Source organism: Propithecus coquereli, unplaced genomic scaffold, assembly GCF_000956105.1.
Source record: "Propithecus coquereli isolate 6110/MARCELLA unplaced genomic scaffold, Pcoq_1.0 Scaffold550, whole genome shotgun sequence".
Taxonomy (NCBI): Eukaryota; Metazoa; Chordata; class Mammalia; order Primates; family Indriidae; genus Propithecus; species Propithecus coquereli.
Window position 1 is genome coordinate 632647 of NW_012151397.1, and position 15733 is coordinate 648379.

The following is a 15733-nucleotide window of genomic DNA, read 5'->3' on the forward strand; positions in this document are numbered from 1 at the left end:
ACTTCCAGTAGCCATAAGTATTTTGGACTTCCCCTATAATTTACATTCATACAATTGAGCCGTTTGAATCAGATCTTTTGAATTTATCTAAGGCTATCTTATTATATAGACCAAATAATATGACAGGCTATCATTTGTCTCAATAAATTGTTAGCAATTACAACTAACAAGCAGATTAGAATAAAGCCAGAAACAGAAATATCTAATAAACAAGGACTATTGCTAATGAATGTAATTGTGTAGTTTTCAGGACACCAGTGACCCAAGGACTAGAAGAACAGACTCAGAAGCTTGGTGAGTACAAAGTTTATCATAAAAGCTGTCATTTTGTTATTACATCCAGAGGCACAAGCCAGTTTTTTCAATGACAGTATCTCTATGTAATATGAAATGTTGTATAATAAAAATAATAAATTGCTCTGTTGTCTTTGTATCACTGAGTCACTTAGCAAGAAATAAACCCAGAGAAGCCTAAGTAAAGAATAGAAAACTTATTGTTCCAAAGGTCAGCATAGTCTCCTTCATTCTCTTTTAAAATTGCTCATATAAAAATAAACTTGACTTGTATTATAGTCATAAACTTCCTTTAAAGAAGAGATTAAATCTATGCAGGAGCTGCTTGTTTGAGCATATTCAACACCTTGCTTAATATATGGATATTTTATTTCTTGATTAAATTCATATTTTTCCATCATTACCTCTGGTGTTTTCTTCTTCAGAAGACGACTTTAAAAAAACAGTAAACTAAAAAATCATTGCAGCATTTTCATTATTACTTCCTTAAAAACATTCTGTAGGGCTATTAGCTATTTACAGAAATAATTTTGAAATCTAAATATCATGTATTTTAAATTTTGCAATAGAATATATTAAATCATATGAATATATATCATGCACACATCATGTATGTGGCCTAGAAAAGATTAAAAATGAATTTTGTATGATTATTGGTAATATGAATGAGCATAATAAACAATAAATATAATGTCCTTGTAGCACTTGTAATAGTTCTAAAATAATTTAAGTTTTTCAATGCCTACCTTCCCCATTAGATTATCAGTTTCTGAGTGCAAAAAAGTGTGCCTTTGATCACAATGTACTCACCACATGACATTGTATGTCAATCTGTTATTACTATTATTATATATTTAATTAAATTAATTAATGAATAAATAATTTCTATTTGTTGAAGCCTTATTATAAGTAAGCTGAACGCTGTGTTCTACCTCTTGGTTTTCAGACCATGCATTCATTCTGTGGACACAACATTATATTACTAATATGGTTGTTAATTTAGAAAGTGCAGAAATTATATGGTGTTGGATAATTGCTGAGAATCCACAAGGAATACTAATATAGGCTTTAATAATGGAAGAGAATATGACAAAGCATGAGAAAGAAAGTAAAGGTAAACATAAAAAGGTCAAAAACTTCTAGGCACAGCAACCTGGGTCCTTTGCACAGAATGCATTTCATCTTTGGATCATGAACCATCAAGATACATGGAAGTAATTTTGCTTTCAGGAGGACTGAGGTATAAGTTTACTGAGGGTTTTTTATAGCTGCTGTTCTGTGTAACGTGGTAAACCAGGTGCAAACTATACTGAACAGTGGTAAATTTTCAATAAACAATATAAACAAGCTAGTACAGGGTATAAATCACCTATTGTTATATTTCATCCTTGTTTGGGCCAAGGATCAGTACCATCACTCTAGGTAGTCCTGGAAATAAGCATAGATCTACCATAGACCAGCTTCCTTATGCCAAGTGCATCCTGCATCTGAAGGATAGCTTCCTGTGCTTGTATGGTGTCATCTCCAAGTTGACACTTCACAAGCGTCTTCAATGGTCTGTTCTATCATACATTGGTCTGTTCAATGGTCTGTTCATCATCTAATTGCCTGTACCTATTTAACATCCTTAAAATTATTATCAGATAAATTTGACTTGAGATTTTGCTTCTTTTCAAGTCTATAGTCACATATGTAGATAATCTTTAGATTTGTCTACTGGTCATTAATCTTTTCTTTTTCCTTTTTTCTTTTAATAGAGACTAGAGATGAGGTCTTGCTAGATTGTCCAGGCTAGTCTCAAACTCCTGAGCTCAAGCATTCCTTCCACTTTTGGTTGTTAATCTTATTCATAATATATGGATCTTATTCATTTAACTTCAATAGAAAAACTCTGTAAGATTTTCAAGGTCTCAAAACAGTGTTCCTTATTGAGAAACATTTTTAAATTCATTTAGTAAGAAAAGTTTCATGTGCCAATATATTACCTAATCTTTTACAAGAGAAAAAATTAAAATATGTTTGTTAATTTCTTAAGTATTGAGAAGTAAGACATTGTAAGATTTTATTTGATTTGCTTTACATTAAACATGTTCTGTGCCTGGACTATCTCTTTAACCTATATCAAACATCTCTCTTATAGATCTAGTCACACTGGAACCACCAAGTTTTCGATTATTCTATGGCCTTTGTACTTGTTGCCTCTAGCTGTAACACTCTTCCTACATATATTTGCCTAACTTGATGTGTTATTTAGTTGGGCCTGTGCTGAAATGATCCCTTATCAGAGAGACCCTCCTGACAACTCCATCTGAAATAGTACATTGCTATTATTCCTCAGCTCCTTACCCTGCTTCTTTTTCTCATGACAATATGTTTGGTGAAGGGTCCCATGACCAACCATTCATTCAGTGATTTCCTAAAAGGATTCAGAGGTCAGAAGTTATTCTTATGATTATGGTAATGTATTCAAAAGGTTACAGAGCAGGATCAACAATGGAAAATGAATCAGGTGATGTCAGGAGGAGATCAAGTTCAGGTTTCTAAAGCACTTTGATCAGGGGTTGCAAAAAAAACATGATTGTTCCTCTAGCAACAAACTGTAGTAACACATATGAAGTGTTACTGATAAAGGAAGGCAGTTTGACTCTCAGAGTTCAGAAATTATATAGAATGCTGCTCCTGTAGGGTGCCGATCATAATTTCGAAAGAGAATCCTGAATGCTGTAATCCTCACTGTTGAAATCCCAAAAGATCAGAATCTCTAAAACATAAAATCCTTAATGTCTAAAATCACAAAAATCACGATCCTGGAAGATTAAAATCTTGAATGTTGAAATCCTGAAAATTGAATTCTAAGGAAAGAATTAATGCATTTTTAGTTATACACGGAATAATTGCATCATTTTATTAATAGTTGCATCATAACAATAATACCTTGTTATTGTCTTTATTTGCATTTGGCAGAAAATTCACACCAGTAGATTGGCTAATCAGACCAGTAGATTGGTTACACAATGTGGCAACAACAAAAACTTCAGTTTAAAAATGCCTTCTTTGTCTGCATTGACATTCCTTGATGAAATTCCAGGAGGTTTTAATGAATTAAAAACACATTTGATACTTCACTTCAAAGAATGGGCTCCAGCTCCCTCCAGCATAATATAAGAGGTATTAGTTCACCATTATTTTTTATGGTTTAGTAGTACTCCATGGTATATAATACATATAGCACATTTTATTAATCCACTCATATTGGAAGTGAAGTGCCACAAGAACAGAAAAACAAATACCACATGTACTCACCATTAAATTGGCACTAATTGATCAACCCTTATGTGCACATATGGAAGTTACATTCATTGGATGTTGGTCAGGTAGTGGGGGTGGAGGGGATGGGTAAATTCACACTTAATGGGTATGGTGCACACTTTCTAGGGGATGGGCATGCTTGTACCTCTGACTTGGGTGGTGCAAAGGCAATACTTTTAACCAAAGTGTTTGTACCCCCATAATATTCTCAAATTTAAAAAAAAAAAAAACACATTTGCCTAAGGAGGCCAGAAAAGTTACTGACTGGTTAGAAAATAACTCTGCACAGTAGAAGACACTTAATGCAACTGTGTTGCTGTTCCATCACTATATTGTTTATGCCAGATTTGTGTCTGTATATGAGTGCATGTGGAATGGATTTCTGCATGCCTGAAACAACATGGAACCATGGCATAGAACATGGGAAACTTTAATAATTTATGAGTTTTATTCCACCTTTCCAACTAGACTGGAAACTCCATAAAGATAGGGCTTTGTCTCTGTGGTTTGTTGCCATACCTCTCATGCTTAGTGTAGTGACTGGTATAGTGGAGTCATTCTTCAACATTTATTAAATGTAAATAGGAATGACCACTCATTGACACTTGCTTGGGAGGGCTAGAGTATGTGACAGTAAAAGAAAAGGGGAAAAGGGCTACAGAAGAAGACTATGTTGGGACTGATGTTTTATAGATATTGAGAATGAGATAGAAGTACTTGTTCCTCTTCCTGTACCAAAAAATAGAATAAAAATGTAATGCCAGAAATTAAACAGAATGGATGACAATAATGAAATGCTAGGAAATTTAAGGTGATTATAAGAAGAAAGGGAACAGCTGTTCACCATAGTTTTTTTGAAATGGGAAAATAGGGTTTAATTGTGAACTAAATTCATATATCATATAAGAAAGACAGTCATGTCAGGTAGCTAAAGTACTGACTGTGAAAGGTTTTGAAATCTTTATAGAAACCATCACAAAAAGAAAAGATCTCTTTTCATCCTGAGTTCTTTTGCTCTGATTTTACCACATTATAGAGCAGATAAACAGAGTCTTGTCAAGGCCTTTTTAGACCATAGGACTATCGCTAAAACATTTCTATCCCATCCTCCAACAGTATCTGCACATATGATAAACATTTTTCAAGAATGTATGAGGCATTACCAAGCATAAAAATGCATATTTTCTCAAAATTTGAGATAAACAGTTTAAATATTTTGCATGGATATTTCCTTGCTGTTCCAAATGCCCATGTTAATTTAACTTTTCTTAAATGAAATTAGGATGTTTTTGCTGGATTTTGAGTTTAAGGATATGAGCTGTGAGTGAAGGAAGAAACTGAATGATGTAAAATAAAGATGGCATAAATGAGAATTACATATATCTCAAAAAAATCACATAATTAAAGAAATAAACAATGCTAAATTGCCAGTGATAAAAGAAAATGAATAAGCTTTATAATTTTAGAGATGAAAAATATGATACACAATAACATTGTCAATTTGCATGTGCTCAATGAACATTTATTGATATCACTATGTATACTTAATCTGCAGAAATGATCTCAATGAAATTTTACCAAGAACTATTTGAAATAACGCCTGCTTAAGTAAAATAATAATAAAAAGCAGATTTTAAAACATCTTAAGAAGGTGGAGATTTTGTTATCTACCTGTGTGGATTCTTCCAAAAGTCATTAAAAACAAAATAAAAACTCCGTAAACCTTTGAAAAAAGTGTGTATTAGAGGGGATAAAAAGCAAAAATCCTTGAGCCGTTTTGAAGACATCTCTAACCTCTAACCAGAATGAAGTAGAAAAAATGAACTTTTGGTCTTTCCTTGGAAGGAATAAATGATCAGTGATGAGCAATAATTCACATAAAATACCTTAGTAAGAGAGTAAATAATGCAAATCTCCTACAGGCCTCAAGTACTCACTTCTCTGCACTCTTTAACCATTAAACCTCCTATTTTACTCCCGTTGGTCACAAACACAATTTAAACTCTTTTCCTTAAAAAGCAGTCCTGAGTCTAGAAATACACAAAGAGAATAAATATAGATTTCTCAAATTAACAAAATAAAAACTTCCTGTTATCCTGTCCAAAGTTGTATATTTTATAAAGATAGTGGGGATTAGAGTCAGTGGCATGTATTTTATTGCTACAGACTGTCTCTTAAATGTTAATCTGATTGAAAGTACTGATTTAAAAACACACAAAAAGGTGTAATATGTGTCTTATGCTGCTATGCTCATTAAACCTTGTGGGCCACAAGGACCAGGCCTGGTCAGTTTGGAGATAAAATGTAGCCAAGAAAGATATCTAGACTTATTAGACAAAATCATTGCATGTTATTTACATGCTCCTGGAAAGTGGATATTGTTCTAGGAAAGAAGTTGTTTTACAAATGACATGGAAAACCCAAAGATGCTTGATTGTGATCATTAAAAACATCATTAGGTTTCTCATGAGAATAACAGTTTGACTGTTGTCCTGATTCTAATGAGGATAATTAAATTCTGCCTACCTGAAAACCCTCCTTGATTTTAGGTTGAAGAAGTTATTTATTTTCTATTATGTACTACTGTTCTAGGCTCTGAAACTCTGGCTGTCATTCAACCCAGAGATAATTGCATTTCATTGGCAGGTGAAGTATAATTCTTCATATGAGAATCATAAATTTACATCATTAATATGGATATTTGATCCTATTTTCTAGAAGGATATAATTGAAAATATTATATATTAACTACATCTTGGAGAGATAAAAATTGGCTGAAGTAGCAACATAGTAAATATTTTATAATTGTTATATACATTTGATATAACTAAAATAAGTTATATGAAGAATGATATCAAATATAAATCATTTCCCTAAGAATTTAATAATACGTAACAGAGTAGTCACCCCACCTCCCATAGATATGGAAGGATAATATTGACACTGGGGAATATGTAACAGAAGGAATGGCCTGAAAAAAACCCGGCAAAAATATCTTCTGTCTCTCTAAAACCTCACTCACTCTTTTTGGGAACTGAAACTTGCATCCCTTTCTCAGGCCTGTGGTTGGGAGGGGCAGGGAAATGTCCTTTGTTGTTTGTGCTACAGGAGGTGGCTCAAGGGAACTGTCTGGTGGAGGTCCTGGGTGGAGGTCACAGGATTGTCTTTGGCAGAGATGGGACAGAGATGAGATGATCAGAATCATCAACTGTAGTTGAATAGCAGTTGCCTGAAGCTGAAAACCTCCCTTTAAAAGCTCTGTATTTCTGCTTATTATTAGGACTATGGAATTTTAGACAGGAGTCTCCATCTTCCTCATTTGCCAGCAAATTAATAAACTCCTCTTTCCTTCTCCTCAAAAAAAAAATAGAATTTAATATATTAACATCTATGACATTATTTTTTCCTAGAGGAGTGTTTAATCTCAGATTTTCACCTGTCAAACATTACTGGTATAGCATCCAGTTGTCAGTGGCCTATGGCCATGTTTTCTTCCTTTATTCAAACTAAAATTGATTTTAAGAGAGAAACAAGTTTCTCCTTCTAACAGTCCTCTCTCTCATTGCTATTTTTATCAGCAACTACCATTCGCAGCAAAGTTAAAGCAAATGAGCAAGGAAAATAGTCTGGAAAGGCTGTTCCTTTGTACTTGCATAAAGCAGTTCCTGTTATTTTAGTGACTTGTCTGCCATTCAGCCTCCTAATGTTATATACCAATATCTAGTTATGATGCTTTCCTGCCTGAAATCCTTGGTCTTATTGGGAATGCAGCTTGTGTATGTAAACATTCTAGTCTTGCTCAATTAATTGACCAGATGCTTCTCATTAGAATGACTGGCAGGTACATGATGAGGCTGTGGTAGGAATAGTGGGGACTGGGAAGGCCAGCAAACCAAATGACAGAACAAATGCTCCCATCTTTCCCATTTTCACCTTACCACCCAAGAGGTGCAGTGGGGGTCTACTGACGTGCCTGCCTCCCACTGAGTATGCAGGTGTAGACTATCAGAAATGGTGTAAAATTTGGTTATGTATATAAATGTAATTAAATGGAAGCTTTGTCATTATACTTGCTCTTCTCCCCAAGAGTATTACCCCCATGCTAGGGAAAGCCTGATAAAATTCACCATAGCGTGAAATTGCACTACGTTCTTAATTCTACTAATGTATGTGTTGTCTAGTTTCAATGTCATTTTGCTTTTAATTTCAGTTTCATCTAAATCATAGGTTAAAGAGAATATTCAAAAGCAGTCTTATTATATTTCTAAGTTTCTAACAAGGTTAATGAAGTTCAATGCTTCAGTTGAATCTAAAAATGAAGGAAAAAAGATGATTATTGCAGTTTACATTTTGAAACCACTGCATAGAGCCAGGCAAAATCATTATAATATTGATGTCCTATGAATACACACATGGTAATTATTTGAAATTCCTTCTTTAAAAAAAAAAAATTCAGTATACTTTTATTTAGTACCTGCCATCCAGGGGCAAGGCAGTCTTGAATGTAAAATGCCTTGTACAATAAGATGCATGTTCTCAAAAAATTTATTCAGAAGAGCAAATAATTTTCCTGTGCTACTTTTATTCAAATCAATTTCTAATGGGGTCTCTAAGGATATCTGCTTTTCCTATATCTATGGTAAAAATAAATTTACACTTAACATAACTATGATTTTTAAAAGAATTAGAAAATTCATATACATATAGCTAGTGTTTCACAATATGAGTTGGAAATAAGTAAGAGTGGCTTATACTCAAGCTTCCCCAACTCTTCATGGATAACTTTATAAACAGTAGGATTCAGAAGGGTATTCATTAAAACTATCAATCACATTCAAATTCCTTACGTTGGATTCATATAGTGCAAATCTCTGGAGCAAATAAATTGCAGAGGGGATTAACCATTTTTTATGCTCTAGTTATTACCTGAACGAGGGCCCTAAATATTATGATTTTGTCAGTAAAACACAAGCAGATGCTTTTTTTTTTTCCCATGAGTTCTGTTGTTGCTCATTTAAAGATTACCAGGACACCAGCACTTACGTTATGTGTCCCTGGCAACTGTGAAAAATGAGGCAGAATTTAAAACCACAGTGATAAAGCTTTTTTCACAAGTTCTACCCAAGCTGATGACAAAATGAACACATACCCTATTTTATTCTCACTAGTATGAGATATTAGAATGAGACAGGAATCCAAAAGGCCAACCATATATTGGTTACTTGCTTTTTAGAAACTGTACTTAGTTTTTGAGCAATTTTGAATGCCCTCTAAGTTACCTTAATTAGCTAAAACATTAATGGATCAGTTTTTTTCATATGCTCTGGTAGAAACATTCTTCTTTTTGCTAAAACATATTCCATTTTATTTTCCTAAAAATAGCTCTAATGTATTCTGAAATATTTGTAAATGATATGATGTAATGTTTGGGATTAGCTTCCCAATAATGCACGGTGGGAGAAGTGGACGGTATGTAGATGGTCAGAGCTAGCAATAGAATGATATTTCTTGGGCATGAGGAAGTCCTCTGTACTATTCTCTTCACTTTCATGTATTTAAAATTCTCCTTAGGCCGGGCGCGGTGGCTCACGCCTGTAATCCTAGCACTCTGGGAAGCCGAGACAGGAGGATCGTTTGAGCTCAGGAGTTCGAAACCAGCCTGAGCAAGAGCGAGACCCCGTCTCTACTAAAAAAATAGAAAGAAATTAATCGGACAACTAAAAATATATAGAAAAAATTAGCCGGGCATGGTGGCGCATGCCTATAGTCCCAGCTACTCGGGAGGCTGAGGCAGAAGGATTGCTTGAGCCCAGGAGTCTGAGGTTGCTGTGAGCTAGGCTGACGCCATGGCACTCACTCTAGCCTGGGCAAAAAGAGTGAGACTCTGTCTCAAAAAAAAAAAAAAAAAAAAAAAAAAAAATTCTCCTTAATAAACATTTTTAAGAACAATCTTCTTCCTTAGTGATTGCATACTGGTGGTCTGCATGCTAGGTACAGTCAGCCAACATTAATCCGTATAGTGCTTAAAAACTGTGAAAAGTTCACATGATAATCTGATATTCCAGGTTTTCTTGAAAAATCATAAGATGTGGTGTTATTCAGACAATAAATTCCCTTGTAATAAACACTTGGATAGTGCAGAGTAGCAGCTGCTTCCTATAAGACAGGACATATCTTTGCTGCAGCCCTTATGCACCTTAATGTGTTATATCTTGCTAACTTCACTTATTTGCTTTATTTCCCTGGTTCTTATAACCATTTGAAATGTTTAAGTTACAGAAAGGTTTTCAGTTTCTTATTGAAAGATGCTATTACAAAGAACTATTCAGTTATTTATCACGAAGAGTATGGGTCAATGTTGCCATCTTCTGATTTTTTATGAAAATATGAAAACTCAGATTATATGACATTTCCAAGTTTACAAATACTGTTTGGGTCAAATATCAGTCCCAAAATTGACCAATAAATCAAAACATTTTCTAAAATTCTTATAGGTGTTTCTAAACCAATTTGATTGTCTCATCTCATGAAAGGGCTAAAAAAATACATGCAATAGAGAATATCAAAAAGATATTCTGAAATACAAAAGAGAAATATCTTCTTCCTTACCATCCAAGATTTACATTTATCATATCAGCTTTCATATTAGTTATTTACTCATTCAGGATTTGTGATAATTGAAGTATTTTATTCTTGAGTTCACATGTTAATCTTACTATGGTCCAGTCAAAATCTAATCAGATAGTCTGATTACAGTGATATAATCATATACATAAACACATAACACGTACATACCTTACTGCATATTAAAGTATATTTTCCATTTCAAGAAAATGTAAATCAAGCATATAAAAGTGAAAGGAGGAGAAAGAAATACATCAGTGTTGTAGTGAACAGAAGTAAAAGAAGAGAAATGAGTTATGGATGTCATTATATATCATTCATGTTTAAAAGAACTTTTTGTAACATGAATATTCAATTTACAAAGCCTTGTTATAAATCAGCCATCATCAGTGAGAAATGTATCTTGCATGTGTGCTTTCATAACTCATTGCTTTACAGGGAGAAAAGCATAGTGTAAATTGCTAAATTCACTAAAAATTTATATATTACTGTCTAGGAAAAAATTGATTGAAAACTGATAAACTCTCTAATATTTGATCCTTTCACATAGAAATACTTTAATTAGCCTTTTTGGAATAGATATTCAAATGCAGTTATAGAAGATAAAGTGACATTGTGTCAGGTTAACAAATTGTTGTAGTTCAGAGCAAAAAATGTTTTTTTGCGGGGGGAGAAGGCAGCACAAAAATAATGTTTTCTAAAATTGGAGGTTGAGTTGTTTATCTGATCCAGGCTGAGGGACCTTTATCACTGAGAAGGTATACTATGCAGTGAATTTTAGCGACAACACTGATCGCCATGTATAAGAGTCTCACATTTAGATTGAGTCTAATAACAGCACATATTAAGTCTCCTTTGGCCTTTTGGGTTCAGAGAAAGTGATTAATATTATCTTGATTAGGAGGAGAATGAAAGAACTACAGGGCAGGTTTATTTGTATTCATTTAAAGAAACGAATAAAATATGCCAACTATGAAAACTTCCCCTCCCAGTGTACAAACCAGAAATGGCATTTGTATATGGAGATATGTAACCCTTTTTGAATATCATCTATATCCCCAAACAGATTTTTTAAAAATATCATTCATTTCATCATAGCTAGTCTCCTTTTCTAGACCATTAACAAAAATATTGAAGATGGACTGAGGCTGAAATATAAACAAGTGGCCTTATGTTTACTTCAAATTAGATTGCTAATGTATGTGTGCTAGGACTATCTTTGCCCCTGCTGAAATATAGGAATTGGGAAAAGACAACTAGAAACCTATTTTGCAGGGTTAAATTGATGAAATATGAACTATAGCTTTGTTACATAGCAAAGATTATAAATAGCTCACTTGCTCTTTAGAGTAATAAGGTCTACGTTTCATTAGCAAGAGGTATACAGATCTGTTAGGAACATTTTGTCAGAGCAATTGGTCAGCAATTCAGCTTTCAGTACGTGTGTTTTTTCCCCCTACTTTAGAACAATTAAAACAACGAATGAAATAAAGAATAACTAGGAGCTGAAATTTATAAATTATTTTATTTTTAAGAAATTGTAATTTTAAGACTCAAATGTTTCTTTCTCCTTCACTCAGCAGTGGAAATAAGCAGAGGACAGGGCCATAGAACTTTCTACTCTTTATCAGCTGGGAGAAGTAGACAGCTTGCAGAACCTAAGAAGAGGAGAAAAGATAGCCTGAGGAATGGAGAGGAGGAGAGCATGAAACACATTCTACTGCTAACTTTGATCACAAAGATCAAAGATTGAATGCAAAGAAATGGGTTGGATAAATTAGAGGTTCAAAGCTGGATTTTGTTCCCCAAATTCCTTCTTTCTTCTTAACCCACGCCAACCCTCACGTTTTACAGATAGTGTTTTTATCATTAGAATCATTAATAAGCTGACACTTGAATCTTCTTAACATTCTTTTATGAGTTTTACCAGTAGAGACAGGGGTGTAGTGTTTCCCTGCCTGAACCAATGGCAGGTACCTGAATCATCTTCAGTGTGTGTCAGAAGCATGAGATGTATTCATAGTTGCCAACTTAACTAGAAACACAGCAAGTTCAATTCTACTGACTTCCTCCTCCATCTTCAGAAAACAGCTTCAGACAACTACAGTGGGCCAAAGAGAAGGATATATCACACAGTTTATTGCCCCCATACATTTTTTGTTCATTTTACTTTACAATTTTGCCCAAAATCATGGTTATATAATTGTTGGGCCCCATCTCTCATAGAAGATATTGTTTTGAAAGATGTTGGTTTTCTAGATGCAGGGCTATCATTGAGAATAACTTTGCTGGGCACCCACAAGCACTGGACTTCAGCTGTCACTTGTCTCAGTTAAAATGGACCAGGAAGTTCACTGTATCACTGAGAATCTGTATACAGGGTAGGTTTGGCTGTGGTTATTTGAATCACCTCACATTCCCTGTCCTAAAAATATTTCATCTACTCTTATGGTTCATTAATCAGAGTATCCTTTAATGACCCTTAAAACCTCTTTCTCAAACTTTGGCCCCTAAGCTTCCCACTTTACTGGGAATTAGCTCTTCAAAAGTTTCTAACCCCTGTGCCTGAAAACTCAAAAGATTCATTAAAAAATTCTTCCCTACCTTCACTCTCCATATAATGACATTTCTTTGAATTAATAAATTCCATCAAATATCCCTAACTGCCATATAACCTAATATCCTTAGAATCAGCCCCTTATCCTCCACAGACTTGACAAAACTGAGGGTCCAGAGCAATTTTAAAAATTCTAAAATTTTAAAAATGTCAATTTATTTCTTGGTAGGGGGTGTTGGACCAGATAGTAGGGAAAACGCCGAGAAATACAACTTGTCTACAGATAAGGTACAAAGCAACTTTTCTTTTTATACTTCTTTACTTAACCATTTTTAACCTTGTTTCCATTTCCCACACATTTCTAATTGAATATCTGACTGGGTGAGGTCAGTACTATCAAAACAGAATGACTGTTACTTCATGCTCCCCTGTGAGCTCACTTATGGATTGTAAAGTACTCAAAGACAAGATGAGTGCCTTTGTAACACAATGCTGAGCACATGTCAAGCATTCAGTGTAACTTGACTTGATGGCTTTAGGAATAAATGAGTGAATGAATTGCAAGGAATGAATTGTCTGTTTTTAAGACTAATAACTGAGACTCCAAATGTTGAGATATTTGTCAAAAACATGAATCAACAATGATTGTCCCAATGTTTATATTTCAGTGATTTGCTTTTAATATAAATATAATGTTTTATATCAACGATATCTTATCTTTCTGATAAACTCACTTTTACTCCCATGCACTCTGATACATTCCTGAGAAAAAGGAAGAATGGGAGTTTAAGCTAGTGAAGAATGCCCAGTATGTGGCACATGGTCATCTTCTGTTCTGAGTATCTCACTGCAAACACTGAGGATCTCTGCTAAGGGGAGGAGCTCTTAGAATGAAAGATTCATACACTTCTACATCAAGTGACAGAATAGTGACTCAGAGAGGCAGCTGACAGCAGGAGAAGGGAGGAAAGAAGAGAGAGAAGCAAGTACCTGACTATGATTAATAGAAATATTCCTGAGTCTCACATTTAAATATCGTAAGCTAAAAACCTTGCATTCCATCCTATAATGCTACTCAGCAGTTGGTGATGACATTATAAAGAATATAAAATGCTCCTGAGGATGAGCCACACTTTACTTTCTTATTTTGGGGGTAAATTTCAAGGTAGTAATGATAAATTTAGCTTATTTTACTTTGGAATTCTGTTGATCCTGCTTTACTTTCTTTAGCTTTGTTATCTTTTCCTCTTTGTTATGGGTTGAACTATGTCTCCCCCCACAAATATATACTGAAATCTTACCCTTAGTTCTTCAGAATTTGAAGAATTTGGAAATAGGGCCTTTACAGAAGTAATCAGCTAAATTGAGGCCGTTAGGGTTGGCCCTAATCCAATATAACTAGTGTACTTATAAAAAGATGAAATTTGGACACAGACACAGGCAGGTACACACAGAAGGAAGATGATGTGAAGAGACACAGGGAGAAGAGGGACATGTGGCTGCAATGCTGAATTTACAAGCCAGGAAGTGCCAAAGATTGCTAGCAAACACCAGAAGATAGGAGAGGTAAGGAAGGATTCTCAGAGAGAATTTGGCACTTCCAACATCTTGATTTTGGAATTCTAACTTCCAGGACCATGAGAGAGTAAATTTCTGTTATTTTAACCCATTCGGTTTTTGGTATCTTGTCATGGCAGCCTAGGGAACTAATATACTTTTTCCAGTCTTACCTTAAATGCTGCTTTCTATAGTACATTTTTCCTAACAACATTCCCCTAAATAGTGGGTATATGCTGTTCTCTAGGCAGCAGGAACATAGAAAAGCAATAAAGAGAAGAACTGAAAGAACTGACAGAATACAGAAATAATCTCAAGAAGGTTGGAATTTCTTCAGAAAACAAGAAGGAAGTGGAGAAGAAAGTGGCTGTGAAACCCATAGAAACCAAGAACAAGTTCTCCCAGGCAAAGCTGTTGGCAGGAGCTGTGAAGCATAAGAGCTCAGAGAGTGGCAACAGTGTGAAAGACTGAAACCGGCCCCTGACCCAGATGACAAGAATCAAGAGGCCTCGTCCTGCAAGTCTCTTGGGAACACTTCCCTGAGCGGCCCCTCCATCCACTGCCCCTTGGCCGCAGTCTGCATTGGCATCCTCCCAGGCTTGGGTGCCTACTCTGGGAGCAGCGACTCTGAATCCAGCTCAGACAGTGAAGACACCATCAACGCCACTGGGAAGATCGTCTCCTCCATCTTCCGAACCAACACCTTCCTCGAGGCTCCCTAGCTCCTCTGTCCTCCCCAGAAAGAGCTGCTCCCCAAGGGTAGATCGGACCATTCATTCTGCCTCCAGGCATCGTATCTCTCAAAAAACTCCTTTGCCTGCTTCCTGTGTACTGTGACATTTTTACCCTAATCTAAAAATGTGCCAGAATCTAAAAAAAAAAAAATATATATATATATATATACATATACACATATATATGTGGTGTATGGTAGGTACTCAATTAATATGAATTGATTGAATGATTTAATAATTGAATCAATTATTAAAAAATGAATAATTAGTTAATTCATAAAGAGGCTGGAAATCCTTGTGAAAAATACTTGTGTGTTGGGGCTTATCCCTATCAACCATTTCCATGAAGTTAAGAGCTATATAGTACATGAAACAAAATGTACATTTCTGTTAGATTAAACTATTATCTTAATAGTTACTTCTTATCATCTGTAATTTAACTAAATAGAGAAATAGTTATATTGCTATCACTTAACATTAGGCCTAATATTAGGTAGAGGAATTTTTTTTGGCAGGGAGGGGGAGGCTACAGGTTCACCTCAAAATATTTCAGGGAACTAAACCAGAAAATAGGGCAAAGATGTTGCCTGAAAACAAAAGATGAAGATATGATTGATAGTTTATGATAGTAAAGTATGATAGAAGTGAAATTATGGAA

At 34.7% G+C, this 15733-nt stretch overlaps 1 pseudogene across 1 annotated transcript; it reads left to right on the top strand.

Annotated features, from left to right (window-relative positions):
• Positions 1-12193: 12193 nt before the first annotated feature.
• On the top strand, positions 12194-15206 carry LOC105820986 (annotated as a pseudogene). The gene is made up of 2 exons (XR_001138034.1): positions 12194-12200; positions 14589-15206. The product of XR_001138034.1 is annotated as a protein FAM192A pseudogene (transcript).
• Positions 15207-15733: the final 527 nt, after the last annotated feature.